The sequence below is a fragment of the Lipotes vexillifer genome, unplaced genomic scaffold (assembly GCF_000442215.2).
Source record: "Lipotes vexillifer unplaced genomic scaffold, Lipotes_vexillifer_v1.1 scaffold418, whole genome shotgun sequence".
Lineage (NCBI taxonomy): Eukaryota > Metazoa > Chordata > Mammalia > Artiodactyla > Lipotidae > Lipotes > Lipotes vexillifer.
The window spans coordinates 2,395,349-2,400,546 of record NW_006798629.1 but is presented as its reverse complement, the minus strand read 5'-3'; the positions used below and the strand labels follow the sequence as shown (position 1 = coordinate 2,400,546).

The 5,198-nt window shown below is 39.4% G+C and overlaps 1 protein-coding gene and 1 non-coding gene across 3 annotated transcripts in view; one reads left to right on the top strand and one right to left on the bottom strand.

Moving 5' to 3' along the window:
* Positions 1 to 5,198, top strand: part of RAB5A (RAB5A, member RAS oncogene family) — a 35,666-nt gene that overhangs the window by 16,316 nt on the left and 14,152 nt on the right. The window lies entirely within an intron of this gene.
* TRNASTOP-UUA (transfer RNA ochre suppressor(anticodon UUA)) lies at positions 4,072 to 4,143 on the bottom strand. The gene has a single exon. It is a non-coding gene; the product is annotated as a tRNA-Tyr (tRNA).

Below are 5,198 nucleotides of genomic sequence, written 5' to 3'. Positions count from 1 at the left end.
CTTTTTTTTTTTTTTTTTTTTTTTTTTTAGTCTCCTATTTTTTAACCATACCCTTATTGTTAGACATTTAATGTTTGCATTTTTGTTTGCTGTTTTAGGTAATCTAATAGTGGATGTATTCTTGGAATTTTTTCTCCTCTGGACTTATTTCTGTAGGATCAATTTCTAGATGTGGTTACTGAACCAAAGTAACTTTATTTAATGATTATGGAATCAAAGGGATTCCGGTCTCTTCATCTATCCCTTAAAGATAGATATTTGCAATTTCTTTGGGCCTTGCTTGGCATAAATAATTATATTCTGGGATTACAGGTTTCCTGTAATTGTTACTCTGGGGCTTAGTCTTCTCTGTCTCTTCTGCCTTCTTTAGCTTGCCCTTTTCCAGTCTTATATTGTAAAATACTCAGATATCAGAACTTTTTTTTTTTTTTTTTTCAGTACGCGGGCTTCTCGCTGCTGTGGCCTCTCCTGCCGCGGAGCACAAGCTTCGGATGCTCAGGCTCAGCGGCCATGGCTCACGGGCCCAGCCGCTCCACAGCCTGTAGAATCCTCCCAGACCGGGGCATGAACCCGCGTCCCCTGCATCGGCAGGCAGACTGAACCACTGCGCCACCAGGGAAGCCCCAGAACTTTTATTTTAAGCTCACTTAGTGGATAGGCTTATTGCTAAGCATTAAAAGAGTCACTTTCAAGGTCAGTAATTTTTTTAAAGTCTGGTAGATTTCCTTGAGACTTGGGAAGTATTAAGTGCTAGGATAGATATCACTAAGGAGAAGGGGGAAAGAGGCCTCCTTTGCAAAATAGCCAGGGCACAATCCTTGCACATTATCTTTCATTTTCTTTAGTTTGAAAATTATATGCCTGGGAGTAGAATTTTCAGCATTTCTCTTTCTTGGTGTTCTCTGAGCTTTTTGGATCTGTAATTTGGTGTCTGACATTATTTTGGGGAAATTCTCAGTCTTTATTGCCTCACATATTCTGTTCCTTTCTTCTCCTTCTGGTATTCCTGTTATGAATATAGTACACCTTTTGTAGTTGTCCCACAGTACTTGGATATTCTGTTCAGTGTTTTTCAGTCTTTATTCTCTTTATATTTCAGTTTTGTGCAGCCATGTGTAGTCATCTGATAAGCCCATCAAAGGCATTCTTTATTTCTCTTATGGTATTTTTGACCTCTGGCAATTTTGGGGTGTTCTTAAGATTTCCATTTCTCTGCTGACATTGTCCATCTATTCTTGTATTCTGTCTTTACCATTAGGGTCCTTAGCACATTAATCCTAGTTGTTTTAAATTCCCTGTCTGGTAGTTACAGCATCTCTGCTGTTCCTGGTTCTGATGCTTGCTCTGTCTCTTCTAACTGTGTTTTGCCTTTTAGTATGCCTTGTGATTTTTCTTGCTAGCTGGATATGATATAGTGGGTAAAAGCAAGTGCCATAAATAGGCCTTTAGTAGTGCAGTAAAGAGGTGTGTGTGTGGCAGGGGGGAACCATTCTATAGTCCTGTGATTAGGTCTGTCTTTTAGTGAGCCTGTTTGTCTAAACAGTGAACTTCACAAGTGGTCATCAGTTTTTTTCTACCCCCCTTGGATTGAGACAGGATGGCTAGAATGGACTGGAATTAGAGATTTCCCTTCTCCCACATGGAAGGATAGAACTGGCTTGAGTTGGATATTTCTTCCCCCAAGTCAGTTAAGAGTCTGATAATACTCCAACAGGTTAACTAGTTAACTAGTTTCTCATGGGGACAGGCTTTGTTAAGAACATGCTAGTCTGGTTTATTTCAAAATGGTTCCTTTTCCTCTTACCTTGCCAGAAGCAGGCAGGGATTTTTCTCTGATATGTACTGTGAGAACCTGATCAAGTTCCTGGATGTAAAACTCACAAAAGTGTGGTGCCCCCTTCCTCCCCCATGTCTGGTGGGTTCCCCTGGAGTTTTTAACTCAGATTTGTCCATACCTAACCTCCAGCAATTTGTCAATTACAGTTTCCTACACCAGCACTGGTTTCCTCAGGTTTCTGCCCTTACATGTTGTGGTTTTCCGTATCCACCTGGCTTGTCTCTCCAATTTGTGACCTCACTTCTTTTTCAGATCTAAGAACAACTGTTGATTTTTCAGTTTACTTAGGTTTTCATTTGTCAGGATGGAGTGGCGACTTCTGAGTTCCTTATATGCAGAACCAGAAGTCATCTTTGCTTGCACATTATAGGAATTTTTTAAAGTACTGTTTAAACTGTTTAACAAAGTATCTGTTAAATGTCTTTCATGGACATATATCCCTTAAAGCTGAGTTAATTTCATTAACTTTTTCTCTTGATGTTTGTTGGGGAGCATTTGTCTGATACTAGCTAATAGCTTTTAACAACCTCTCCCCTTTCTCCCATTTCTTCACCTTTCCTTTTTGTGACGTGTGCCTTCATTCTGCCTCCCAGTTTAGTATTTGGAACATGATTGTTATGTAAAACCAGTCAGGTGAGTAAAGACTTTAAGGATTGTGCCCTTGGTGTGGTAACCACAGATTCTCAGCCTTGAAGGTTCAAATATTGGTTTTATCAGTTCATTCTAGGGTGATTGGGTTTGGGGTACTAACTTAATACTAACCAAGTTCAAACTCCTACGACTAATTTTAAAACAGTGTACATTAATGTACTATCAGAAATATTAGTATGATAATGTTCAGCTAGTGACATGTGACTAGCTTATGTCCTGGCTAGTGATTCCCTTAGAAGAGTTGGGTGTCCTTTAAGAGTAACTGTCAAGCTATGATAGTAAAAGAAAAACACATTGACCTCTGTTACTCCCATATTATTTCTGAAAAAAATTGCATGAATTAGTCTTTTAAAAAGTATATCTTCCTCCTAGATAATGTTGGAGAAATACTGATCCTCATTTTGCATGACTTTATGCAGACTTCCCTGTATATCATTAATATTTTCCAGGATTGCATTCATTTGGCAACAATTATCTTTAGATGTTGCTTGAATGATTTTTGTTGTGGTAAAATACACATAATAAAAATTTTACAGTTTTAACCATTTTAAGTGTGCAGTTTTATGGCATTAGGTGTATTCACATTGTTGTGCAAACATCATGTCCATCTTCAGAACTTTTTTATCTTGCCCAACTGAAACCCTATCCATTAAACAATAACTCCCTATTTCCCCACTCTGCCTCCCACCTGTGGCAAATACCATCCTACTTTCTGTCTCTGAATTTGACTACTCTAGGAACCTCACTCATATAAGAGAAATTATATGATAGTGTCCTTTTATGACTGGCTTTTTTCACTTAGCGTGTCATCAAGGTTCATCCATCTTGTAAACATGTCAAATTTTTCTTCCTTTTTAAGGCAGAATAATATTCCATTTTATGTATATACAACATTTTGCTTATTCTTTTTTTTTTTTTTTTTCGTGGTACGCGGGCCTCTCACTGTTGTGGCCTCTCCCGTTGGCAGAGCATAGGCTCTGGGTGCGCAGGCTCAGCGGCCATGGCTCACGGGCCCAGCCGCTCCACGGCATGTGGGATCTTCCGGGACCGGGGCACAAACCCATGTCCCCTGCATCGGCAGGCAGACTCAACCACTGCGCCACCAGGGAAGCCCTTGCTTATTCTTTTATCCTTTGATGGACTCCTGGGTCTCTTCCACCTTTTGGCTATTGTGAATAATGCTGCTGTGAACATTGGTGTACAAATATCTTTCACATCTTTTGGACATATATCTGGGAGTGGAATTGTGGATCATATGGAAATTCTGTCTTTAGTATTTTTGAAGAATTTCTATACCATTTTCCACAGTGGCTGCACCATTTTATGTTCCCACCATCAGTGCACAAGGGTTTCAATTTGCCATATCCTGGGAACTCTTGTTTTCCGTTTTGATAATAGCTATTCTAATGGGTGTGAAGTGGTATCTCATTGTGATATTGATTTGCATTTTCCTGTTAGTGATGTTGAGCATCGTTTCATGTGCTTCTTGGCCGTGTGTGTGTGTGTGTGTGTGTGTGTGTGTGTGTGTGTGTGTGTGTGTATTTTGGTTTTTTGGCCATGCTGCATGGCTTGTGGGATCTTAGTTCCCTGATCAGGGATTGAACCTGGGCCTCAGCAGTTAAAGTGCCAAGTCTTAACCACTGGACCACCAGGGAATTCCCAGCCATTTATCTTTGGAGAAATGTTTATTAAAGTCCTTTGTCCATTTTTTTAATTGGGTAGTTTGGGTTTTTGTGTTGCTAAGTTGTAGGAGTTTTGTGTATATTCTGGATATCAATCCTTATCAGATGCTTATTGGTCTTTAAGAATGAGTTCAATACGATGAGTATTTATATAGATCATCTCATAAGTTGGATTTACTTTGGGAATATGGCCATCTTTTTATTTTTTATTCTTTGATTAATTTATGCCATCTTTATTTTTGAATTTTTGAATTTTATTAATTTTTTTATAGAGCAGGTTCTTATTAGTTATCCATTTTATACATATTAGTGTATATATGTCAGTCCCAATCTCCCAATTCATTTCACCACCATGACCCCCTGCACCACTTCCCCCCCTAGTTGTCCATACTTTTGTTCTCTACATCTGTGTCTCTATTTCTGCCCTGCAAGCCGGTTCATCTCTACCATTTTTCTAGGTTCCACATATATGCGTTAATATACGATATTTGTTTTTCTCTTTCTAACTTATTTCACTCTGTATGACAGTCTCTAGATCTATCCATGTCTCTACAAATGACCCAATTTCGTCCCTTTTATGGCTGAGTAATATCCCATTGTATATATGTACCACATCTTTATCCATTTGTCTGTCAGTGGGCATTTAGGTTGCTTCCATGACCTGGCTATTGTAAATAGTGCTGCAATGAATATTGGAGTGCATGTGTCTTTTTTTTTTAAACATCTTTATTGGAGTATAATTGCTTTACAATGGTGTGTTAGTTTCTGCTTTATAACAAAGTAAGTCAGCTGTATACATACATATATCCCCATATCTTTTCCCACTTGAGTCTCCCTCCCTCCCACCCTCCCTATCCCACCCCTCTAGGTGGTCACAAAGCACCGAGCTGATCTCCCTGTGCTATGCAGCTGCTTCCCACTAGCTATCGGTTTCACATTTGGTAGTGTATATATGTCCATGCCACTCTCTCACTTTGTCCCAGCTTACTCTTTCCCCTCCCCGTGTCCTCAAGTCCATCCTGTCGTAG